The 27810-nt window shown below is 41.9% G+C and overlaps 1 long non-coding RNA gene across 2 annotated transcripts; it reads right to left on the reverse strand.

Moving 5' to 3' along the window:
- Positions 1-16487: 16487 nt before the first annotated feature.
- On the reverse strand, positions 16488-21913 carry LOC124692059. Of its 2 annotated transcripts, none has more exons than XR_006999289.1 (5): positions 21309-21913; positions 20874-21123; positions 18440-20259; positions 18232-18357; positions 16488-16667 (listed from the first exon to the last, which is right to left on the reverse strand). It is a non-coding gene; the product is annotated as an uncharacterized LOC124692059 (long non-coding RNA). The 2 variants fall into 2 exon arrangements; XR_006999290.1 differs by having other exon boundaries at positions 20838-21123.
- Between the last annotated feature and the right edge of the window lie 5897 nt (positions 21914-27810).

Consider the following 27810-nt stretch of genomic DNA (forward strand, 5'->3'; position numbering starts at 1 on the left):
GCAGCAAATGAATGGGTATAAGGCTATAAATATGTGGATACACACAGGTGTCAGTAGAATGAACAGGATCGTAGCGACCGGATAATGCTTTTGTACTATACAATATTTAAACGAACTTCATGCGAAGCAACACATCAAGAAAGTTAATGGCATATGAGATCTGCAAATAACTACACAAAACATGGCTAAAGAAACACCGCGATCCAACGGGCCAGCGTACTAACCAAGCTGCGGCGGGGTGGACGGGGGCGGCAGCTTGCATTCCAGCGGCGGCGAACGCGGGAGACGATGAATCGACCCTGTTTCAGGAGAAGAGGGCGTTAGTGAAGCAGATCTGGTTGGCTGGCAAGGGATTCGGTGAAGTTGATATAGGCGCTGCGCCGAGGTAGTCGGTGGAATAGATCGGCTTCTGTAGAGGGGGGCCGCGGTGAAGTAGACCCGGTTCCGTTGGAGAGGATCCGGTGCATCGACAGGAAAGGCGTTGATTGCTACGCTGTGGATGAGGTCGGCGGTGAAGCAGATCCGTCGGTGGCGAGGTCGGCGTTGAAGCAGATCCGTCGGTGGCGAGGGCGGCGGGGGAGCGGATCTGGTGGGTGGACAACCAACACGATCAAGGCTATGCTGTGGAGGAGTATTCCGCTGGCGAAGCAGATCTAGTACTGTAGAGAGTCAGAGCTTTGGCGTGTGAGGGTATTTTTGAGTGAATGGGGCGAATGGTTGGTGGGTGGGTGTGGGCCTGTGGGGAGGGTTCGGGATCTAGGCAAGATATTTCATTGTTACCGAATGAGCCCTCCATGGTCGGTGGGTTGTAGCTTCCGGACCAGGGCTAAAAGGGTAAAACTGGTCACGGGTTTTTCGAATGGATGCGGCGGGTTGATTTGGCGCGGGGCCGAAATTTTCAGTTTCAAGCTACGAGCAGAACGACAAAAAATAATGTTCTTCCCTAGGGAGCTCTCATTTCTTCCTCTTCTCTTTCTCTCTCGAGTCTCTCCCACTCTCCCGGCCCGCTCCTCTCCCCCTTCTCTCCGGCGACCTCGCCGGCCGGAGACGAGGAAGACTTCTCTCTCTATATCATACACGCTCCCATCTAAATTAATTGATTCAACTTTCCTTAGACGTGTATGTATCTAGAGTAAAAACATGTGTAGATACATCCATATTTAGATAAGCAAAGTTGAGTCAGCTAATTTGGATCCGAGGGAGTTAGTGTTGTTGTAAGCTTAGATCCAGTTTTTCCCATGAGGAGAATGGCGCAATGCAGTCGAGGATCTCGTCATCGGCTTCAGATCTGGCCTATGGTGAATCTGGCGGATCAGATCTGGCGGATCTTGCCGGCCAAACCCCGATCTGGTGCCATCAAGGTGATGGCGCTAACGGTGAGGCTTGCTTTGGTCAGTGCTTCAGATCTGGCCAATGGGGAAGTGAAGCTGCTAACGTTCACAAGCTTGGGGCATACGACGTCGTCATCTGTCTTGCCCGTGCACATCTTGGCCTTTCAGCGGCCCTTCTCAGAGCCAATATGTCGTTGCTGAGGCCCTTCTTCTCCTTCGTCCTGGCGACTACCGGCGACAACGTCCCAAGTGGTGCGTCCCCGGCGACGGAGTTGCTGGAAAGGATGCGGAGCAGAGATCTGATGTGCGGTTGAGAAGGACTCGATTGCTTTTCTTCTATATGTTTTGGGGTCCTTTTTGTAAAGTTGCAAGTCCTATTAGTTATTGTCTAGTTCTTTTGGACCTCTATGTAATTTTTTGGACTAGTTTCCATTGGCACCGATAAACTTGAATTTTGACAAGTTCACGGGAAAAAAATTCCTTTGCACATATGGCCTATCATATATGAACATTCTTGAGATTTAAACTATACTAGTGGTTGGGGCGCCCCTTGGGGCGCCTCCTTAGTGGCCATCTGCGTCCCAATATTTGTCATGCACGATGTCATTCAATTGTTAACATATATCGTGATTTAATGCTTGCGTTCAACAGGTCCACGGTATCACAATGGAAGATCTATATGGCCAAAGCACACCAAATGATTCAATACATGTAGGCTGCCATTTCAAAGTAATGAATGATAAATCAATGTCGAAAAAAAAGAATGATAAAGGATATATCTTTAAGACTGTTTTTTCAACATGCAATTTACTTTATCACCAGTAACACAACCAATAAAAGGTAGCATCCAACAACTATCAAAAGATTAAAGAGGTCTGCATTTATTAAATTCAAAGGAGACACGCACATATATATATGTCTGCAGGCTAATTCCAAGATTCGACCACCAACTACTTGATGGGCCATATACAGTATAACAAAGTGTTACTGGAATTTTCTTGGCGATCTTTAATCGTTGCAACTTTCTTGGTGGCTTTGTTGAAAACTCCTAGTTTGTTTAATCTGCATCCAAAAGAGTTTCCGGAGCAGTATCTTGAATCTCTAGGAAGAACAATGAAGACCTTTCAACTGTCAAAGCAATCTTAGAAAGTTTAGAGGATTCTGTAAACCACTTAATCAGATAAAAATTGAAGTTTAAATCTGACTGTCCAGAATTCATTACTGCTTGTTTGCACGAATCAGAATGCATAGCTCTCTCGTGAAGTGGAAAACCCTCAATAGTTAATTAGTTCTAGCAATGTGGTAACTGTATCAGCAACAGCAACAGGAAGATAGATATTGTTTATGCGGAACACAAAACAAAATTGTATTAAAGTTGATTCCTCATTGTAAGAGACGATTCATACCATAAAACAAAATAACCTGAACACATGTTACTATACCAACAATAAAATAAAGTTAGTTCAAAATCAGTCGAGATTCGAGAACGATAAGAACTTGATATTTGTGTGTGGTCATTAGCCCCAGCTTAAAATGAGATAGAAGATCGATAATCAATCTCTTGCCAATAAAAATGTAAAATCGCAGCAGTATAAAATTGGAAGGGTAAGATAACATGTTCTGGACCTTGTTTGCCTAGCATTTTTTTTAACTACAACAGGCAAAACCATCTTTCTACAGATTGACAAAGGGGTGTATTATAAGAAAACTGTTATGCATGCTACAACTTCCCTCTCAACCCAGTATGACAGGATGATCTGACAGAAAAATGAGCATACACAGCAATAAGTAAAAATATCTCAACATGTAAAAGAATACGTGTAAGAGATGAAGTCATAAGGAATCTATTTGGCTACCTCAGCGAAGAAAACTCAGTACTTAAATATACCTTTAATATATGAAGGCAACTGCACTATAAAGTAATGCTAGTCATACTATCTGCAAACTGGTAGTGCTTCTTCTCCTCTCGCACCTTCACCGCATTTGTAAGGACAAACAATGGTTATCAATTGTACAAGCACCAAAGAGCTTACAAGATTTCTGTAGTCATAAATAAGAGGAGGCCTTGTGCAAGATTAATCCATATATAGCAGGATTTCTGAAGTAATAAATAAGAGGAGGCCTTGTACAAGCACCAAAGAGCTTACAGGATTTCTGGCGTACCAGATGTACAACGGAAGATATTAAGTTACAGTTGGAAATTATTTATAAACCAAAACAGCCCATCCCCTCTCCCACCATCTTCAAGGTGTGGCCAGCAGTTTATAGACAATGTGCTTGCTAAGATAGGTCATACCAAGAAAGCGCCAACATTGAGAAGTGGTGAACAATGCAAACCCTGCAGATTAAGCTAACATGTTAAAAGAACCAAAACAACAACAAAAAACACGAGTATAACTCTAGTCAGTCCAGTTGAATATTTAATTGGAGCGATAGAAAAGGTGAAGGTATCCAAACCTGAAGGTTCATACTTTTTGCTCTTAGTGACAAAAAGAAAAGATAGAACACCTTGCTACAGATTATCAACAGAGGGATCAAAATAAGAATGCAAGCTATACTCTACTTGAGATTGCACCAGATATCTCCTTTAACCACGAAAATGAGGAAATGTTGAGCCTGTTTTGACGATGAAAATAAACAACGCATGCAATGCTACCAATATATTAAAAAGGAGACGCTCATTGTGTAACTTCTCAAGCTTAAGCTTCAAATAGAATCCCAAAGTGAAGGATAAACAAGACAAGATTTTATAAACAGCCTATTTACAACATCTTTGCACTACCTCTCGAGTTCTCTCATGATACTTCTTAAGGTACTATCATGAGCTGCACGGACAAGTTCATGTCTACCATATGCAGATGGGAGAGGAAGTGGAAAAAAACACATCAGATAATTGCCTACAAGATGCAGGTAGACTTTCCCAGTTGATCCTTGTGATTATATATTATCGGAAAATACCAATCAGTATCAAATTTTGAAAACTGAATTAAATGATCCATCAGAGAAGAACATGAGTAAAGAGTCTGCAGTGTATTCCTTATTATGGTTCAGAAGAGGCATGGAAGGAAATATGAGTGCGTCAAACGTAAAAGTAGTTCTTTGTTAACAAACCTCCAATTAAATGATCCTTTTACAAGAACATAGTTTACCATATCATCCAATGGAAATTTGCCCGGTCTTCTCAAAGCAATATACAAGAGAATTTGTAAGAGGTTGTACAGAAAGAAGAACATGAGCATAACACGATTCTTTTACTAACCTTCCCAGTAAATGGTGTTATAAATGGTTTTGTGCAGAAAATGCTGCGTCGTCATATCGCAACTGAAGATGTATTAGCTGCTAATAAAAATTCCATCAGCAGTTTAGGAGGGGGTCACAAAAGAATCAACAATATATCAGCTCTTTGTGGAACCTCTAGTACCTATACACAAATAAATGAACACTACAATTCAATGATACGTTAATAATAGCAAGTCAAATCTTATCTTTAGGTTTGCATAGTCGGAAGTCAGAATTGTTTTTAAATCGGGAAAGGAAGTTAACCTCTCGGTTGAGAACAAGATAGTCCTACTACATCAGTTTCAGAGTTTCATACCCGCAAGAAACAATAATCTGTAGAAGCAATATGAAAACACCTAAAAATAGTGCAACCATCATGAATTCCAGGGCCTACAGGGACGGCATGACAAACTTGCATTGAAAAAAGATTATAGCCCGCTGGAAGTTAAATTGGTTAGATATTTAAAAATCAGTTTTTTGGGATTACACTCACCGCAGCACAAGAATCCTTATCTCCTATATCCTCATGCTGCAGCCTTTCATTTTTATCCATCAATCTAACACACATTCATTAGGAAATTGACCAAACACTTCATGAGCACAAAACTAAAGTGAGTATGTAGCTCAATAACTCCAGAAATTGATCAAATACAGGATCATAATCATGTATGCTCCAATAAATATAGAACAACCCAACAAAAACTGTATTAGAGTTACAAAAAAGATTAAGCCAAGAAGGTGGAGGAAGAGAAATCATGACTCATCTCATCCTCCTTGAAGGAAAGCGAGATTGATGTGATTTGATGCAGTGGTGTTCACAGCAGGTCATGAGGAGGCCTTAGCGAGGATGGCCTAATCCGCCACTCAGCTGGAGTGCAAATATGACAGCTTATCCTAGAGCCGGCTGCCTCATGCTTCTCCTCTGCGGCTGAATCGTGAAGCTTCTCCTCAGGTGGAACAGGGCGCTCGCTGTAGGCTCAAGGCATCATATGCAAGTAACCTAGAACAATAAGCAAATATTAGAACAATCAGTGTGGGGATGAGGCCTACTTTTTGATGTATAGGGAGGAGGGGGAGGAAGCGCCGCTAACCAACAGTGAACTACCACGCTCTGCCGGCCAGGGAACCGCCGCCTGTCCACACCCTCGCTCTTGTTCATGATCTAGACTAAGCCACACACAGGCGAGGGCTCGGCCGGCGTTGCCGTGCTGCTTCCCCGCCCGCGCTTAGACTCGCCATCTTTGTGCAGTCCTGCACCGGAGAGGGGGGCAGAGAAGAGAGTAGGGCGGCGGGAGAGAGCCCCGGACGGGCACCGAAGATAAGCGGGGAAAGGGTGCGGTAGAGGGAGGAAGTGAACCAGAGAGGACGAGCGCTGTGGCGGCTAGGGTTTCCCTTGGGAGTTTTGTCTCACGGTGATTGGAAGAACCAACGATTCAGATGGAGGCGGGATTGGTTCCTGGATCGAACGGTCATACGAGGCCCGCGAACCAAAACGAGCAACTCGGCAGACGTGGAGCGACCTAGCATAGGGCAAGTGCACACGCACTTGCTTGTTCTCAATGTAACTAGATTTATATGTGCGCCTTGGCGCACGATCCCGTGAAATCCGTGCAAATGTAGATTTTGTATAAAAACGATAAAAATCCATACTACGCTAATTAAGATTAGTGATGATGTTCTAAATGTCAATAAGGATGGAATTGTACATAGAACTGCATTTTGGATTTAGGCTATATGACAGTCTTGTGAATACGTCTGATGGAGAGCATACAAGTTTAATGTCGTAGCATAAATCCCAGCATAGATAGATAAAAACATGTACAGGTTCATCTAATATAATACTGTGCTAAGTATATTACATAACATAGCTGATTGAATTCCTGGGTACATTTTACTGAAATTTAGTCAAGGTTTAACAACATGGTCATGTAGGCAACAACGTTGCATAAAAAGTGTTGGATGATCAGATCAGGTTCACCATGGCTGATAGACAAACATGTGAACATCATCCGCTGCAAGCAGTACGGGCATTCAAAAGTAAATCTGGCCATCAGGGAAGTAGCTCCGACGGATTCTATTCACACGTATAGCAAAAGAAAGCTGCAAGGCTACGTATCTAGCATGTGAAGCAGTTTTTATCAGTATAGCATAAATTCTTAACAAATCATCGTATGCAAGTACTGTAGAAAAATCAGTAAGCATGTGGGAAAACATAACTTTGAATGGACGGTTTGTTTATAAGGAAACACCCTTCTTTGATAATCCTCTTACCTAGAAATGCAAACAATCATTTTTAATCTCAGATCTGTTTGAAAATCCAAGCCAATCGCCACATCCATACTAAAAGGCCAAAGAGATCATAGAAACTGAATTTATAAGAACCTGATAACTCAGTGGCCCCTGAAACTAAAATTCAATATGCATACCTAACGTGAAGCTGGAGCCATGTACTCGTATGGTCCCAGGGGGTTATTGTCTCCCACATCTGCATTTTTATCTTTTGTCAAGACATGGTGAACAGATAAAAATATATATTATATAAGACATGTTGAAAATACATAAAAAATATCATTTGGCCAAAGGAAAGCATGCTCTGCTAAACAGAAGAATTTTACCTGCTAAGTGAAGTTTAGGAGACTTAACTGTAATATATCTAGTTGTGCTAGACTAACCCAAATATAACACTTAAATCGAAGGACAGGCCAAAGCACAACATTAAAATGTGAATATTCATATTTGAGGTTGTATAACCAACAATACTTTCACTGCTTCTTACTCAACAAATTTTAGAACTGTAAATTGGTACTCTAAAATATTAATTCAGTGTCAAGCAAGCAGGATGAATGCATATCAGTGTATAAATGGGTTATGCATACATCACACATAACTTGAAGGCTAAAAGAAGGTACATGAAAACGCTAGATGAAGCTCTGGCAATTTGCACATCAGTTTAGAAGTCTTGGCCCAACCCAAACATGGTACCAAAATCGAGCAACAGCCAAAACACAGTACGAAAATGCAAACATACATATTTTGGGCTGCATAGCAACCAATACTTCCATTGCTTCTTACCAAACGAATTTTAGTATAAAAATATTTAAGCTGAAGTCGGAAGCAAGCAGGTAAAATACATATCAACCTATCGCTTGTGTGTGCATCATATGTAATCTGAGGCAAAAAAAAGTCAAATAAAAGCACCAGATGCAGTCCAAGAAGCATTTCTGTGGTCACCCAGATGAACTGCCCGTCCATATAATTCAAACATCAATACGTACTGACTTTTCGCGGTGCTTTCTTGCGATAAATTGTTCTTGCTATTTATGTACATAACTGTACTCAATGTGAGCCTCATGCTAAGAGTGTTGAGAGTTGTAACACATGAATTCCTTACGGAAAACACGACAACATCGAGACTATTCATAGCGGAGCTAGGTAGCGAGCAGAAAGTTTGAAGGGTGAAGCTAACCACTAACACAGCGAGATGTTGCACCCATAGAAACAGCGATGGCGACCCAACGCGGGGATCTCCAGCAGCATGATGATCTGTAAAAAACAGAAGAACAAAGAACCAAGTGAGCGAGAAGGCAAACAAGAACAAGAACAAAAGCGCCGAAGAGCAAAAGAACCCAGTGTACGGAAAGGAATTAAAGCTCCTGTAGAATAATCAGGGCACCATAATGGTCCAAGGTAGTGTTCCATTAACATGGAAATAATAAAGTGAGAAGAGAGCATTTCGGCAAATATACACCTTGTTTATCTGCTTTTGTATACTCTTTGATCTTGGGCATATGGTTCTTTTAAAACCAATGTAAAACCAACCTGCAGCAACATAAAAACATATGGGCAAGCTTACTTTGGGGAATATAATGGGTGAAACATTGAAACACTACAATAGGAATTGATCTGAACTATGACAGTCTTAAGTGTATGTTATATGATTCCTGAAGAAAAATAAAGAAACCCTGAAGAAAGGTACATAGCTGAGCTCACCTCGGCTTGTCGCACGCAGTGGCGGCCGGGCTTCTCATGCCAAGAGCCAGAGAGGGGATCACGACTTTCATGGCTGTGGCCCGGTGATGCCGCAGCGGCATGTGCTCATCCTTCCGTCTAGCATGCTTCGAGAATGGTAAAAATGAAGCAAATTATTATACCATAAATCTTATGAGGTTAGACAGTAACCCATCAGAATTTAATTGATGCATTGTTTTTGCATAATGAAACAAAACGCTCACTTCACAGTCAGTGGAAGGAAGATAAAAGGGGACCTGAGAGTAGTGATTAATTTTGTTTCAGGTTCTACGTTGCTGCTGTAGGCTGTTGCTGCGACTGTGAAAAACCAAATTCTATGGTGAAAACCTGAACATACACTATAACATGGAGATAACTGCTTCAAAATAAATTATGCAACCAATATGCTTTACAGAATTTGGATGCAGATCACCTCCCTTTTGACTTGCTGCTGCCTCGATGACAAATATAATTATCCTCCAACATTCCTAATCCTATTAGAACATAAACTATACAAAAATGGTCAGAAATGTTTCTAGTACCAAACTGCGGTACATATAGGCTAGCATATAGATAGGAACAGCTCGTAAATGAAGAAAGAAAAAATATAAGTGAAATTATAATTAGGTTGCTCATTTACCTGTAGGAATATCCATAGCTTTGAAGGGTCATATCTGAACATAACCATTCATTCTAACTCTTTTTATGCCCCTGAAAAATAAAATAGGACAAAGAAATTTCTCAGTGGGGGTCTCCATAAACTGTAGAATGCAAAACTTGTACAAAATAGCAACTGTGATTCACGAATCGTAATGATTGAATTACTGAATTGTAATTCATGCTATTGACCAAACTGAAACTTTCATATAGGTACGCTCTCATCAACTGTCTATACCTGACCATACTGTAATACAAACTTCAGAAATATAAGCTAGAAACAAAAGTAACAAAACATTGTATTTGTCAAACTAAAGATACCCAGTTGTAGTTCAAGAAAAGTAGCATCTTACATATGCCCTGCAAGAATTTGGCAAGTACAAGTTTCAGGCTTACATATGCACTGCCCACATGTACATGCTCTTAGCAAAAAGACATGCATCGGAATTTTGTCCGATCTCAATCAAAGATCCAAAATAGAGCATTTTAGCGAAGATAGATAGAGACATTAGAACTATATAGATTCTCATAATTAATCATCACTGGGAAATAATTTTTAAGGATACTATACAATGCAATACTCGCGTAAATAATTTTCCAATTAGTAAACAATAGCTATCCGGATTCTTGCACAAACTGGATAAATGGAGGGCAATGCTCATTAATTGGTGCCCCATCATTGCCTTGCGGTACTTCGCCCACTGGATCATAACTTGCTTCTATACTATGTAGAATGCAATATTCAGAAATAGATGATAGAAGATATGACCGTCACCACAAAAGGCCACTATATAGGTCTATATAAGTGTTAACCAGAACTTAAATTTGTTAACTAAACAACCCAGTTTTGATGTTGTGTCTCTGCTCAACCAAAATTCAGAAGACTGAAACAAAATATAAGAATAACCTGCTTGGAATTTCGTCAAACACCCCATAGGAGCCAAACATCTGTGTCATACATGAGTCCAACATGAGCATGCTCTGATATTCCGGTTCGAGACTACAGGAAAATTGGGAAACTGATTATCTTCACTGAAGTCTGACTTTGAGCCATTGGTACATGTATTTACTGTCTGGAGCATCTCTGAGCAGTAGGGATAACAAATAAAAGAGCTATGCAAAAATGTACACATTATTATTACTTTTATAGATAATCTGATATATAACCAATTATTCAAGTATTGGCTAAGTAAATTCTCAACCTCCTACAAAATCCAAAACAATAAAGCTTGGATTAGCAAGCAATTCTCTCATGATATGGATAAATCTAATATACCAATCTAATGATAAGATTTGCACTGGACGGAGGACAATTTTCTTCTTCTACTGATTACAAGGCAATCTTAGGGAAAAGCTTTATAGAAAAAATCCAGAGAGTGGAGCACAGATTATGGTTTGGCTTAAGGAGATGGTAGGGAAAAATATTAGGAAGCACCGAGTAGACATTGAGGTACTTTGATTTACAAAGCATACTTGGATTACTGGTGTCACAAAATCACCAGAATGGAGAAGCCGGGAGTACAAATCGAGTGCATGCCTTCATGGGAAATAACCTAATTTTATCTTCTAATTTCACAAGCCATCACGAGCACCACAAGTATCACGCAAATAGAAATCTAGAGGTGGTTCTCGCACGGGACTGAGAAAATAGGTGGGGAATCACGTGGAGAGGGAGAGATGAATCTGGCTTGGGTTTCTCTCACCTGAGATTTGAGCGTTATTCACCTCTGATCTCTCACTTCTTGGCTTCATTTGGGTAAGATGGATGTGCAGACCCGCAGATCTCGGCCGTCTTACTCGCAGCCGGCTAGCGGAATGGCGTCGTCGTCCGCGAGATGGAAACCATTGGGGTGGAATAACAAGCTGCTCTTGGAGCGGGCGGCATCGGCGGAGGCCACCTGCGGCTCCTCCCGTCAATGGCGATGACGGCGGCCTGCACTTCATCTCCCGGCCATGGTGACTACGCGAGCTGGCTGTATGGGCGACCACCTGCGCATCCTCTCGGCGATGGCGACGAACTCGGCCTCGGCCATGAGATGGAGTGGAGCGCCAGCGCGGAGGAGGCCAAAGAAGGAGCTGGCGGCGGGGATGGGGGTGCGAGGGAAGGAGAGCCAGGAGAGGGAGGGGCGCAGGAGAGGGAGGCGGCGCGCTAGGGTTTTCACCCGCGCATGCTGGCGAATGGACGCACCAACGCCGGGCCAGGCGGGCTTTTAGTGACCCATGGATAAAAAGTGGGTCTGCGGGAGGGCCTCAGCGCCCTGGACGAACGGCCGGCCGAGATCGCGCCACGTCAGCTCGATCGGACGGCCGAAAATCCAAACGCCTGTGAGAGCCCCATGGGGGTGCAGCAATCATACTGTGGGATGGCCAGCACTTGCGCAAGGGGCTCGTCTAGTGGGCACTAGTTTCCGTTAGCACCGATAAATTTGAATATTGACAAGTTCTTGGAAGAAAAAATTAATTCACATATGGCCTATCATGTATGAACATTATTGGGATTCAAACTATACATAGATGGCCAACACGTGTGCAAGGGGGTCCTCTAATGTGCACTAGTTTCCATTAGCACTGATAAATTTGAATCTTGACAAGTTCTCGGTGATGTGGGCATAACCCTTTGGGTACTCGACATTGGCATACCCGATGCAAATTATGAACATGGACTAGCACAAGGATTCGACGAGCTAGACCCGCAAGGAATATCAACTTGGACTACAAGGAAAGAAGACTCCAATATGAATCCTACTAGGACTCTTGTAAACCCTAGCTTGGCTGATATATAAAGCTAGGCAGGGGCACCCCTTAGGGCACACATATTCAGAAACATAATCATAGATGCGATACGCCTAGAAACCGCAACCCGCAGATTAGAACTAGACTAGATCCAACAACTCCGCCTATGGCGGCCCCCTGTACCCATTAGTTAACAGTATAATAGAACCATCAGAAGCTCACCACAGCGTTCAGACGTTCTGGATCATTATATCGGACAATCTAATGGTCTACATCTATTTTCCCTTACCGAATCGGTACCCTCTCGCGCTGTACAGCCTTTTAACGTCCTAAAGGATCATTTTCGTTGTAGGGCTTCTACTCCCATGATTGTTCTATGCTTTACCACGTTGACTGGGCCACGAAATAAGCTAACAGGCCAATGTGTTTTGGGCTTGAAGCAATTACCGGTCACTTTCCTTCTTCCTTACCGAAGTAGGGATCTTCCTCGCTGGGCTCCGCCGCACCCGCGCGGGCGCCCGCAGCGCCGCCTTCGCCGTCGCCACGCTGGGCGGCCTCGCGGCGCTCGAGTCCTTCAACGTCGCCGGTTCCCGCTCCCCAGCCAGATCCCTACCTGGTTCGGCAGCGCCCTCCCGTCGTCGCTCGTCGTCCTCGACCTCCGCCCCGCCGGCGTTGATAGCGAGCTGCCCCTCGACCTCAGCACGTCCGAGAACGGGGAACCTGACCACCCTCATCCTCGCCGGCAACAGCCTCTCCGGCCGAATTCTGCCGTGCAACGTCTCCAGTCTCAACGGTGCAAGAGAAGATACGAGGGATGCAGGAGGCTGATGGACGATCTGCAAGCTGCAAATCGAAGCGCCGGTGAATATCAAGAAGGACGATAGGAGCCATGGAGATCCGGAGTAACTACACTGGGAAGCAAGGTGCCCCACAAGATCTACCATCAGTAGTTCGTCGTAGAGGAGAGAGGTTCACTCCGTCCCAATCCCCCTCTCACTCTCCTGTTTTTCCCCGCGTCGTCCTCAAGCAGGTACCAGCCACATCCCATGGCTCTCGGCTCACCTCGTGGTTGTGTAGAACTCTTCTGATACATATGTGGCCTCTCAAAGTTTGGGCCATCGTGCATGTTTTTCAATTACCATACCCCGGTGATAGAGGCAGGTTTTGATTCTTCTCGATTAGCAAAGGTTTGTTTTGATTAGCAGCTTATGTAACTCGTGCAAAACAGCGAGATCCTTAATAATGATTTGCTACCACCAAATTTTCTCCGTCAACTATTTTCTCATTTACTCTGTGCCAGTTATGGAGGGTTGCTCAAAAGTCGGTAAGTGTATTGTGCCTCGATGTTGCTTCTTCCCGCTGTTGTGCAAGTGCAATGATAACCGCTTCTCAAAATCCATGTATTTGGTAAATTAAAGAAGATGTTTGATCCAAATATATTTTGTAAACATTGCACTCTTAAAGAAGATGTTTGATCCAGATATATTTTGTAAACATTGCACTCTTAAATAGAAGCCGTACAAGGAATAAATACATTAAGCAGACAATTCATACTTGTACAGGGTTTCCTCAAGAACAAGTCCCTTGAAGATTTCGTCAAACCATCGGTGCAGCTGTAAGACATGAAGGAAGGTACACTGCTCACATTCTTCCTCCTATTTTCGTTTGTCGAATAATAGTATGCGAAACTTCAAGCTCTTGCAAAATCTTAGCAAGTTTAATTTCCAACAGGTTTATTGTTGATAGGTTATAATATTGTTGTTTTCAGTGAATAGATGAACTTTAGATTTTTTTTCATCCAAAGTAGAAGTTCTTGTATATGAGACATTAGGTGAGGTGAAGCTGTCACGTGTACTTAAATGCAACTGTGGAAAGGTCCTATTCATTTTGCAATTTGAAAATAATTATCCACCTATAGGATTTACCTTTTTAATAAGGGCAATTTTTCTCCAAATACTATTTTGCAAAGCCGATGATTTTGCTCTTCAATAAATGCTCTAGAAAAGAACTTTGAGTAAGCATATCCTAAAACAAGCAAATCCAAGTTTTATACTTACCACATATATTTTCAGCATTTTACCTGGTTAATTCAATAACATGATGTGCTGATCTGTATATTTCAGGTGCCAATATTGGATCACAGTCAACAAATGACAGGTTTATTCTATAGTAAACTTGGACTTAAGTATTTGTGAAAGAATTTGTTGATTCTGCTACTCTGATGTGCTTCTTGCATGTTCTTGATCCTGATTTGAAATTCTTTCACAAATATTATTAGTTGTATATATTACTAGTAGAAATGCCCGTGCGTTGCTACGGGAGAAAACAAATGAAACATATGAAAGCAGAAAATTATAACAACACATCAAAAAAATTATAACAACACAACAAATGGCACCTCACGTTGTTTCTCCCTTCTCTACTATCTCAACTTTGATTTTTAGTCTTTGTCGGTACAAAAAAAAAGTTGATCCTTTCATGTACTATATACGTCTCCTCGGTGAGATCTCTCTAACCGTCTTACAGAGGAACAAAAATTGGAGCCGAAAAGCATCCCATATATAATTGGAATAGCATACATCCATTAAATGTTGCAACATCAGCGGACCAAATTGTGAACAGATCCACAACCACAGTGAACAAACATAATTCCATATAAACCAGTGAAAATTTAATGAACCAAAGGAATTCATAATTGGAACGGATGTCAATCAATGTCACCAAATATATGTGTGTCATGTTCAATGCAGTTATGCAAATTTTTATCTAGAAATATATTAACATGAACATCTCTGCTATACAACTTCTGGCTCAACATCACCCAACCCCACTTGCTCCAGCAATATTCCAAATTCAAAACTATATGTTGACTTCGCCTCGATTTCCACTCATTCCTCCATCTCTATGTGTGCTACTCACCTTGCAAGTCCAGCACTGCACCTTCCTTGTGGTTTTGTGAGTAGAATTTGATTTACAACAGTAAAACTGAAAAGGAGAGCTCGTACTATTATCGATGGAGGTCATGGTAATGCACATAACACACCTAATTATCCTTTTATAATGGGATGCCGCCATAGAAAAGAGCAAAAATTTAATGTGTCCACCACAAACCTGCATCCTTCAATATCAATTGACAATGAAATCAATCTCATGAGTTTTTCACTTGATGACAAACACACCATCTTTTTGATAATCTAGATTGAAGTAGATAATGAGCATTGTCTCCTTAAATATTTTATTTTTTGCAGAATCTCAGTCAAGTTCAGAAAGTTCTGAACAGCTGAAGAGATATTACACCATCACTTGTTGGTAATCGATTAAAAACTGCAGTATTGCACCCTGCAAATAAATTAAATGTTGAGCCAGAATACCAACCAAAATAGTTTGAAGTTATCTAACAGCCAATAGTAGTCAAGTCTAGAGTCAACAAAGTATTTTTGGCATAAGTGAAACAATTGAATTTTAGGTAATCAAGCACCGAACATCCGGCAAATATGAACACTAAACTGAGAGTCAAGGAAAAAGATCTAAAGTAATTGCACGATCATTTTGTCAAACACAATTAGAGCAAATGCACCACAATTTTGAAAGAGCAAGATTGTATTTTTTGCTCAATGAGTCGTCAGAAGAGGGATGCAATCTTTCAAATAAAGGCAACAACCGCTAGATTTAGCTTGCAAGGGAGAGTATAAGCGTGCGTGGACCTACATGTGAATAAGGGTGTGAAAAAGATGGAAGAGATCCTTCAGTTATGCAAGTATCTCAATGGCTGGGAGAGTGAGTCATAAAGGTAATTTCCCTAACCTGTAGTCAGGGATAGATAGGCAACCAACAAACAACATTTTTATGTGAAAAAACAACAAGTGGATATGATATCGGAACTATTGCCTCGAAACAAACTCCATTACCATGCAGTAATTTACGAGTTGGTAATGTACAGGTCTCCAATTTCCTAGCTTCTTACTGCGCTAAATTGTAGTATGTCTGACTCTGATATCGCCAAGTTGAGCTTTGACAGTCCTCATGGATTGCCACGGGAAACAATACAAATGTTTTTCTGCACATGTAAAAATAATACACATGCAAATTTCCATGATAGAAAGGGATTGCCGTATAATGTTGCAAAATAATCTACTCCCTCAGTCACGATTTAGGTGTCGGAGGTGTAGTTCAAAACTATTTTTTCATTTTCACCCTTCTTATTTTGGAAAGCCCCCAATGGATCGCAGCCACCCGCTGGCAGACAGTCTCGCTCGTGGTCGCATCTTCCCGCCGGCGGACTCCCACGCTCGTCGCAGGCTCACACCGGCGTGCCTCCCGGTGGAGCTCGCAGGTTCCCGCTGGCGGAATCCTGCGCTCCTTGCAGCCTCGCGCCAGCGGGCCTCCCGCCCTTGGCACCGGCAACCTCTCGCGCCAGCGGGCTGGCGAGCCGGAGTCCTCCCTCGCTCCGCCGCTGCTGCTGGAGCTCGCCGCCTCTCGCGACCGCTACTGGAACCTGTGCTCCGCCGCTGCTGGAGCTCGCTTCCTCCTGCGCAAGTAACAGGAAGACCTTTCATTGGTCTTGACCTTTTGAGCAGTGTTCACCTGATTGCGTCATTTCTTCAACACCTAGAGATTGTCTAGATTTTATTTTGTGTCTAGTGCCACGCCAAAGACATCCTGCAAAAAATGATACTCCAGCATTGGATTTCAGATCATACACAGGGAAATCATAGGTCCTCTTATATGGGTGAGAATAGATTTTTTTTCAGATCATAACAACTTAAGAATGTACAACAATTTAAAAATAATGGAGTACTTGATATGTTTTTAAGTAACTAAAAAACCTAACTATAGCAAGCAACTCCAAAGCCTAACTGTATGATTATGGTTGTATGCTCAATTACAGAAAATGCACTTTGGTTATGATTATGACTGTATAATTGTGGCCACTGGACAGGTCAGTAGCTACCATAGAATCTTGTAAGGCCAGAACTGCTTCTTTTATATGGTTCCTTTCATTGGCACATCACACCTCATTTAAATTGAACTCACAAAAACGTAAGTAATAATAGATTCTGTAACTTATATCTTCCTTGCATTTACAACAAAAAAATACCCCTTGTCTAAGAGACCATGCATAGACCAAACAACAAAAGGATACCCCTGGAGTACTTGACAATCTCTGCTTTGATTCAGTACCATTTCATTTATGGAGTTGCCTCACTTGGCACATAAACAAATGTAGTTTCATCAATACCAGAAACCCTTATGTTTAGCCTGGTTAAAGTTTTTACTAAGATAAACAAGCAACTAATGTACTCCAGTAGTACCAGTAGAACAGTCCAACCTTTTTCCATCTACTGTACTGTAGAATAACAAAGAAAATTCAGGTTGGACTGTTCAACTGGAGTATAACAAAGACTATTTAGGTTTCAGACATATGCTCACTTAAACTACTCTACTGTCATCAGAATAAGAAACCCATATGATTTCCCTGGCTACTAAGATAAAACAAGCAACTAAAACATGTTAGGCTATTTACAGTAGCACATAGGATGGTGTTATTATGATCTTTGATTATGACTATGCTCAATTATAGAAAAGGCATATTGGTTTTTCCTAACTACTTTGAGATATTAGTCAGTGTGATGCAAGTCCCAAAAGCCAGCATATAGCAAACTGAATTGCCTTAATTCAGAATAAATATATGGTTTGCACAATGCAAGAGAATACAATGTAATTCTGCTAATGATGACAAAATAAAAAGCACTGAACCTAAAAAGTAAAAATAGAAGCTTGCTTTTTTTTGTTCAATAGAGCAGTTTAATTCAGGCAGTTCATGTCTTTCAAATTTTTAGTATAGATGCCTTGGTGATTCAAGGATGCTCACAGCTCAAAGCACATCAAGATACAAAACAAACAACAAACAAACTCGACATCTGAATCACCAAGGAGTGCTACATCAAATCAAAGACATATAACGTAGAAACTAATTGGCTACATCTGAATCCTACAAGGAGTGCTTAACAAACAAATGACAAATATAGGCTATACATATGAAGACTTGGTAACGCAACACGATGATTCATAAGTGATACAAAGAAGGTTTGCACCTTTTCCACCACAGTCAACACCACAAAAGTAACAGGAGCAAAAACTGGAACAGCAAGACTTATAGCTGAGCAAGTGTGCTTCTTTGAAAATGAATAAATCAAGAGCTGATTTGAGGCTAGGATTGTACCCGATCTACAAAGTCGATGCAGAGGCCAGGGGTACCCCCTCCATTTTGAAGGAAAAAAAAACGATCTACAAAGTTCCCAGTTTCCAAGCAATTATATCTTGAAAGAATCAATGTCCTGTGAATGAACTACAATAGCATGGTTAGTGTAAATCCTAATTTTTGGAGAAACACACACGGCATGCATATATAACTGCAAGAGATCACTAACCCTATGAAAAAGAGCAGTAACCTTTGAGGACCAGGAGCTTCAGCTGAAAATTTTCATTGACGCATCCATCGTATGTAAACATAATCATGAAGAGACATTATTAATCATGAAAGCATCAAAGAGTAAGGAGAGCAAATTCTATAAGAGGACGAAATAATAATCTTATTCAGAGCTCTCTAACAAATAGAAACATATTAGTTGCCCTTTCTTGCAAGCACATATATGCAGAACGAGTTCAGTGCAGCGAAGGCACATGTGCATACACATCACGAGAAGCATACTCATCTCGTCACCGGATGCTTCCAGTCGTTGTTGGTATCATCAGAGCTCGGTTTGACAACGTCCAGGTCAAGTCGCGTCAATGCTGAGGTTGAGGAAGGACACAAAGACCCAGCCTCGTGGGCACATCCCCGGACAACATCTCGATGTGAGGATGCCTTGGTGGTAGGCCGGATGCGACCTGCGGAACGCTGTGCAACTGCTCCATGAAATCATTAGTAAAGTATTACAAAATCCTAAATGGAGTTTATGGTTTCAGGGCTGATGATTGGAGAAGTTCTGAAAGTGTAAAAACAGAGAAACTCATGCCATGCCGACTAAGAGTAAGAGCATGAAGCTTTAGTAAAACAACAGTAACAATTTCCTGCTAAACATCACTACAAATACATAAATATATACGAGTATAATTTTATAATCCAGTTGCTAGAATAAACAAAGAAGGAGCTCCAATTTTTTTGGTCCGCTCCTCTGAAACTAAGCCTAGATGATGTCTTCCGAATGTTTCATCTAGAGTACATTTCTACTTTTCTATCTGATAATATCTGATTGGGGTTTGTCTTTGATTCTGCCTCTGGACATGCATACATTTTTCATTGTCCCAGACTAAAATTTTAACAACTTGGCAGCACATCAGTTCTTTCATATTTTCCTTGAAACCATCCATCTTACCATTACCCAGCAAGTTGATCAGAAAACAGTAGTGATATTTTCCCGCAAAAAAAAACAGTAGTGATATTTTTATTCTCAAGTTTTGGAATAATTAAAATACATCTTCTTTCAGAACACATTGATAGATGAGCGGAGCATGAAACAATTATTGTAACTTAGAAAGTAACATAAATATAATACAAAATAACAAATTATATTAAGCATTATGAAAACTCTCCCACTACACGAGCATACTCTATAATTGAATGTACAGCAAAACCTCAGTCGAAGGGTTCTTTCTAGGCTTTTTTTGTGAATAGGATTTTAGCACTGTTTATAGTAATTATGTAGAGAGAAATTCAAATATTTCTCTCAAAAGAAGATGAAGAAAGTCAAAAGAGATAACACAAGCAAGCAATTTATCACACAAGTTATGTGGGCACAGACCCATTGATCCTAGATTCAGACATAACTTGAACTCAACAATTCTTAATTAGCACACTCCGTTCATAAATATTTGAACTCCCAAAACGTCGCATATTTAGGAAAAATGGAGTTTTATGGTTTCAGAACTGATGATTGGAGAAGTACTGAAAGCGCAAAGAAAGAGAAACTCATGCCATGCTGACTAAGAGTAAAAACATGAAGCTTTAGTGAAAAAGATCACTACAAATACGTACGTAGATGATTTTATCATCCAGTTGTTAGAATAAACAAAGGAGGTCCCAAATTTAGTGACTAAAGTAATACCCTTCTGAAGAGCATTGCCATGGAGTGGTATTGACTGTCCGCCAAGCCTTCATTTTTTTGATAGAATCAAATACCCTGTTCACATTGGGAAGCCTTGCAATACTTTCCTTCACATATACTACGGATTTGAAATAACTCAATTCCTGCAATATAACAAAATCTGTAAAATAACGGTAGCACTTCAGAGCAAAAGATTCATGAAGCAAACACTTTCACATCAAGGTACCATTAGTAAAGCATTTTAAAATCCTAAATGGATTTTATGGTTTTAAAGCGGATGATTGGAGAAGTGCAAAAAGTGCAAAAACACAAAACTCATGTCATGTCGACTAAGAGTATATCATGAACCTTTAATGAAACTATAGTAAAAAATTTGATCCTCTACATTAGTATAAATACATAAATACATCATTTTATCATTCAGTTGCTAGAATAAAGAAAGAATGAGCTCCAGAATTTAGTGAGTAAAGTAATACCCTCAATTCATGAACATATGAATATATCTTACCAGACTTAAGTCAGCTACTTCAGAAAAACCTAGTGATATTAGAGTAACATATGTATAAAATTCAAAAACTTGTTGTAATGTAGAAACAGATCTCACACGCCAATCCATGTTATCATAAAGTGATAAGAGCAAAGATAATAAACTGTAAGTAACTGCAGATTCATGTTTAGATGCTTGACAAACTTTATAGAATTTGGAGTTACAATCACTAACCGGTTCTCAATGCAAAAAAGGGGGACACCCGGCTACCTTATGAGAAGATAGGGATGCAAAGTAGGTCCTCTAGGTGGTGCCGTGGTGGTGTGGCGGTACTGGGGTGGTGGCGCGGCAGATTGGAGGTGTTGAAATGGTCCCAGAAGAGGATGGCGAGGAGGAGGCGGAGGTCTTCACTGGAGACGGTGGCGCCATGTGAGATGCCCACCAGCATTGGCAGACGGTCAGCATCCTCCGCGTCGCCACTGGCAGACGCATCATCAACGAATTCCACCTTGCGGCTTTGCTGGAAGATGTATGGAAAATTCCGCCTCAAGGATTAGGGAAATCACAGCTTACCACGTCCAGGTATAGTATAGATTATATTCACTGAAGAAGCGGACAACACACAGGGTCACAACCAACCCCGTAAACAGAAAGGAACACATGATAATACGAGGCAATACCGTATAGGCCCAGGGCGGAGATTACCGTATGGTTCCGTCCTCCATCCTCCGCATCCGAGAACCAGGCAAGGAATTGGGGGCTCCTCGGCGATGTCAACCTTGAGTGAAGCTCCGCAGCCGAACCACCTACAGGTAGGCTATCCACCTGAGGCTGACCTCGAGGTGGCAGCTGTGGATGCGGAGTGCATCGGAGGCGGGCGCGTCAATGCAAGCTCGATGCGGCTAGGGTTTCCTTGCGCGGCGGCAGTATAGTGAGGCCACGGTAGCGACGACTGGAGCACATAATCCCTCTAGATGGAAGAGATGTGAGCTAGCCATCAAAAGCTACATAATAGCATGAATTTTGGTGCCACAAAATAAATAGCAACTATAATGCCAAAGATGACAAAATAAATAACAACCATATTGCACATAAAATGATTTTAGTTCAGGTTCAAATAATCATTTAGTTGTTCCAGGTTCTTAAATAGATAATACATTTTTGACAATTGGGTTATTTTTAATAAATAGCACGATTCTTTAACAGTTTGGCGATTGTAATGATTTAACCGGAAATGCATCTATTCTTTCAATCATCATTTGCAAAGGTGCAGGGCAATACAAAGGCCACAAATGGTGCGTCTTTCTTACATGTGCCCAGCTTTGCATCCAATCGCCAAACTGTCAAATGAAAAAGATGATAGAACCACATGACTGCTCATCTTGGTAAAAAAGAGAAAGATGGTCCAAGCTTCAAATGCCTTATTTGGAAAATAAAAAAAGTGTTGCTCGTCTTCATTAGAAATATGGTTCTAACTAAAATATGTGAAAATTATGAAAGAAAGGAAATCACATTAATAATTTGATAGAAGAAATCACTATGGGATCCATAGTTAGGATTGCTGGAAAAGTACAGATGAATATTTATCATTCCATCAATGAGGAGCCTTTTTTACTGTACATGGTATGAAGCATGTAATTCAAAGAGATTGAATGAAAGAGGTTGGACAAACAACAGCAATATAATCTGAGCATACAAAGGATGTATGACTGATGTTCCAAACATAATTAATCTTCTAGTAGTGCAAAATCATTCGGCTTACTCTATCTGACAGAATTAAAATATTTTGTTATGGCAGCAGATGCCAGGTCAATTATCACTGTTAAAAGGAAAGAGGCATGTACCATCACAGGTGAAGCAAGTAGGTTGATGCCGAAAAAAGCATGGCTGTAATACAATCCAAACTGATGTATTATACATTTGTTACTGCATAAGATACTGCTAATTATACTACATGTGGAGAGGCTTCAGTTTGATACGTGAAGTTGTCTGCGCTTACCTGTGATATAAAAATTCGCATCCAGTCTTTCTAGAACTTTAGTTATTCAAAGATATATCTATTTGGCAAGATGCAAACACAGGACATGAAAATTTTAGTAAATGGACCACCGTGGCTTAATAAATTTGTAGGGAGAATGAATATGATAACCACAATGGATGTATCAGGATAAAACTTCCCTATCACTAATCCCATCCGTATACAGGTAATAATCCACTTTACGGGTTTAATTACCTTGAATCAGGCATGGATGCAGACCAAGCATGGCTGGAAATCAGATCCAGGTTGGGAATGGCTTGGCCAAACATCTCCAAAGCTGCACCGTCATCCTCAAAAGGGGATGCCTCAAGGGCCGCGGAAACACACGAGATGGCGACTCCATGGAAGCCGGTGGAGGCCGTGGCGCCGTCCTTGTCGCACACCTCCCCGCAGATCAATGACAACCTCGTCACTACCGCGACGGCCTCCGAAGAACCCAGGCAGGCAAACTCGATTCAAGCCTTCAAATAGGGTGTGTGCGGGGCCTCGGGCAGGTTGAGGCGATGATGTTGTGGATCAAGGGGGCGGTGGAGACGGAGATCAAAGGGGCGCCGATGGAGATGGGGATCTAGAGAGCGGGCAGGGTAAGGCGATGGTGTTGGGGATCAAGGGGGCGGCGGTGGAGACGGAGATCAAAGGGGCGACAATGGTGTTGGGGATAAAGGGGACGCCGGTGGAGACGGGGATCCAGGGGGCGCCGGTGGAGATGGGGATCCAGAGGGGGAGCCGGCGGTGTTGGTGGTCAGGGGTGCACAGGTGAACCTCTCTGCCTCCATGGTTAGAGATAGGGGAGCAAATAGGGTTAGGGTGACTTCTTTTGGGCTTATGCTTATGCATAAGCCAGCTTATGGATTTCGGTGGGGAAAAACGGTGGTGGGAAGAAGCTCCTAGAAACAGGTTCCTCCTATTCTTTTGGGCTTATGAAATTTTAGCTTATTTATTGTGTTCAGCTGCGAAATGTCTGTAATATCCCTTAATTTGTTATATGACCTAAGTGAAGGGATGGTACCTTCAGTATGGTAGCTTTTAGTAGAAAATGAGCTAACAATAAATCACATAAAATGTGAGAACTAAATCAATTAGCAGATCCACTAGCTAGCAGCGCACGCACACTACCAATTGGCTAGCAAACGAACACTGCACATCCAACTAGCACCACAACGCGCGGGTTCTACAGCCCGGGGAGCGACGCGTGCTGGACACTGTGAGATGGCGAGCCTCCTGCCTTGGTCCTGCTCAGCGATCGACGGGAGGTCCTGGCGGCTGAACTGTCGACGCAGATCGTGGACGCCGGTGCCCGCCAACGCGCGGTCGCAGTAGTTGCTGCGGAATGGAGAGTGGCGGCGGGCCGGCGGCGATGCGCCGAAAAGGTCTGACGGCGGCAGAGAGGAACCCTAGCTCGCCACATTGATGCGGGAGTCCCTGCAACGTGCGATACGGGAGCAGCTGTGCAGTTGATTCCCCTTTTTCTTTTAAAAGTCCGAAGCGTTTTCAGTGCAGTGGCATTTTGTTGTAAATAGAATGGAGTAGAGGGGCAATTCACTATAACGTTTCGGCTGTCTAGCTGAGAAGCTCGGTAAACTGGTCCGATGCAGTTTCTACAATTGCACTATCAACTAGCTTCTCAGTGGAAATAAGCTGTGCTTAAGCCGGAGACTTCTTTTCAGCTTCAGCTGTCCACAACCTAGAAGCCAGGCAAGAAGCCCAAAAGAAGTCACCCTTAGTTGGGTTTAGTTGGGCCTGGCCCAGTTTTAGCTGTGCGTGCGGGGCGAGCGCAAGGGAGCGACGAAGGACGACCAGATGTTGGACGACGAAACTCTTTGACGTATTGGTGTGTTGGCAGAATAAGGAACACATTCCTCCTTTTTAAGTAGTGTAGATTGTATTTTTTTATACAAATTGAGTGTGGAATTCTCAATATATTAAGAAACAGTAAAACTGCTCCACCTAGGAGCTACCACAGCGCTTTGACTCCCGTAACTGTTGGATCAACTCGTTGGACGTCGCAGATCAATTCATTATGGTATCTTCGCTACATAATTTTTCACTACTTACAACTTACGTTAGGGCCTGCCCAAAGTAGAAGGGTGGCTACTCCCGAAATGGATTTGTGCGTTATGTGGTTCACCGGGCCGCGAAACAGCGCAATTCTTCTTGGACGTATTTCAGGCCCGTGTGCTTAGGCTCTCTTATTTTTTTTCCAGAGTTTGACGAACAGGGAGCCTGTGCAGCGGCGCGGGTGGTAGGATTCGGCCTCCTCTCATTCGCCGGACCATGGCTCATTTCTCTGGTCGGCCCAGTTCATCCTGGTTAACCTATCCGTGTAGGTTGTCCTGACCAGCGTTTGGTCTATTCGGCAGGTGGAGCGGCGGCAGGAGGACGCTATGGTGGTGCTGACGCTGATAATTGGTGTGACTAATGGAGCAGCAGGTGCGTCTCCTTCAGTTTCCTGTCTTTCCGGTTGTGATTGAATGCCGTTTCATGGCTGCTCAGAGCCCACATCCTTCCCAGTTTCTTATATATGTCCCCCTTCTTTGTTCCGCCTTCTCGTCTTGCCTTCGACTAAGTTGTCAGGCTCAGATCGTGTGTGGAGCTTCCCAAGTTGCCAAGAAAGGAGGATAGTAGCAGCTATAGGTGTTGCCTCTCGTGCTCAGATTGTTGCGATTGTGGCATCCCTGATGTGGCTAGCTCGTTGATGCAATGCAGGGCGTCCCCTGCGAGGACACAACTTCCAGCAGAGGCATGGATGGAGGTTTGGAAAAAACTAGGTTCTCATCACATACGTATGTATGTCATTCTGGTGAATTTATTTAGTTTTTTCCCTAATCCTCTTATAATGACTACGAGCGTACCTCTGCCCCAACTGCATGGCAGGGCTGATTCTTGTTCTTGTGGCAAATTTTAATGTGAGCATTACAGATTCTACTGTAATATTGTGTACCACTACATTACTCGTTACACCTGGCCGCTCGTTGTTCTGCTGATGATCTGATACTTTGGTCCAATCGTTGCTCTATTTCTCTTGGAGTTTCCCAAATTAGAGATTGGAGCTCTATGTTGTTCCTTTCACCTTTCCGAGAGATTGTAAACTCTTTACTTGTTTTCCCTCCCTCTTTCAACCTCCTGTATCTTTTGATGTTTCTGTACCTTGGTTTGGCTTAGTAAAATTTGGTTCAGGCTGGTGTAAGCCTGCCTTAGCAGTTAGCATCGTCAATTTCTTTAAATATATGTTTCTAGGCTGAGTCACATAACTTCTCTATGGAACAATTCGTTGTATATTAATCATCATGCGCCGCCGTCTCGAGGCATTATTGGTTTTATGGCCTCGCTCTCCACGGTGTGTGAATTTGACATGTTTCCTTCCGTCCTGTTGCCTCAGCAATGGAATTGCGGGTATGCGCGGACGGGGGCGCCAACCGGGTGTTCGACGGCATCCCGGAGCTGCTCCTGTTTGAGGAACCCAACAAGATCCACGAGAGGTGATTCAAAGTCTCATGCCTCTCCTTTAATTACTTCGATGGTCGCCTTCTTACGATGACGTCTATCTCTGTTTGACTCTGACTCTCTGGACTCTAAAGACCAGTGCTCATCACGTGCTTGTTGTAATGCATCAGACATAGCGGTGGCTTGTTTTAGTTGTATGCCTTGCTGTTGTGTGGAAGAGTAAATGTTGGCTCTGAGGAGCACTTGGTTGGACCAAGGTTTCAGCAGTGTCGCTTCTCAATGTACTTTTTACTGCCCTGTTTATTGTTGCACTACATTGTAGCTGGTAAGATATGTGTTCAGTGTAAAACTCCAACTCACCCCAATATTCTTTGGTTCCATGTGCAAAAAAAAAAAAAAACAGAGCTTTTTAGCCAAGCAAGGTTCAGTACTATAACTAATGAATTTTCACTCTTTACATTTGAGGCACTCCCTGTCATTTTTAAATAGCTAATAAACATTTTCAATTTAAAAGAAATGCAAAATATTATATGATTCAACTGTGCTTGGGTTACCTATGTATTTATGTAATGTTGGGGACTTGTTTATGAAGAAAATAAGTTCTTAAGTTTACCTAAGGTGCCACGGCCACCAACTGAACTGTTATGCATAGGTATCAGCAGAAACATTATGCATTATTTATGACCATTTAAAAACTTGTATCCATCGAAGGAACATGTTTATTTGTTCACCATTTCATCATAGTTGGTAAGAAATTTGAAAACTTGTTTTTTTGGTTGTCAGGAAATAGGTTTAAGATAGTTTTATTTGTTGGGTGTATGTATGTTATGATTTCATTAACTGTTCCTTACATTTCTGCATGTACAAGCCCGATGCAATCAAAGGAGAAATGGACTCTATACGGCCAGAAGTAAAGGAATATTATTCCAATCTGGTAACTGCTTTAGAACTCATTTTAGCATACCTTGCTGCAAACGAGATGCTGAGGCTGGATAACTGAACCAACAATCATATTCCATGCAACCATGTTATGGAGAAAGATGTTATGTATCACAAAAAAACAAGCAGAAAGATATCATGATTTTTTAGGTTCATACAGTGTATGTTATTTTAAGGGGGCTGTAATTTGTAGAGTGATATATTCTCCCATATCTTTTACTTCTAAAAGGTACTTCAAATTTACTGCTCGGTGATGCCGATATACAGCAATTTTTGTACAGTGATGTTTCATTTTATGCAAGATTGCTTGCCTGCTGGTATAAATTTCTTAGGACCTAGCAGTGGAGACCAGCAGGTCCAAGGAGAATTGGCGTGTTGATCTTTGCATATTTTCAGGGATGATTACTTGTTGTTCCCTTTTCTTTTTCTAACAACATGCAATACATTTTCTCTTTATTCACTATACTACTCTGTCATCATGCAAATGTTAGACCGGTCATCCAAACAACAGTAGACTGAAGAGGACCTAATGTGTAATTTCATATAATACGCAAACTTATGAAACTCAGCAGCAGAAAAAAGTAATGAGATAGCTAGAGTATGCATCCTATTTTTAATCTCATTGGAACCTGTATAGAGTAATACCCATCATCATATTTAATCCAAGATGTCTAGGATTTTAATTTGTGCTCTTGTGGTTCCGCTGTTCTTTCTGCACCAAGGGGAATAAAAGTTCAAATCTCAACATTTGTACTGGTAATATTGCGTGTTCAATATAATTTGTTC

The sequence above is a fragment of the Lolium rigidum genome, chromosome 2 (assembly GCF_022539505.1).
Source record: "Lolium rigidum isolate FL_2022 chromosome 2, APGP_CSIRO_Lrig_0.1, whole genome shotgun sequence".
NCBI lineage: Eukaryota > Viridiplantae > Streptophyta > Magnoliopsida > Poales > Poaceae > Lolium > Lolium rigidum.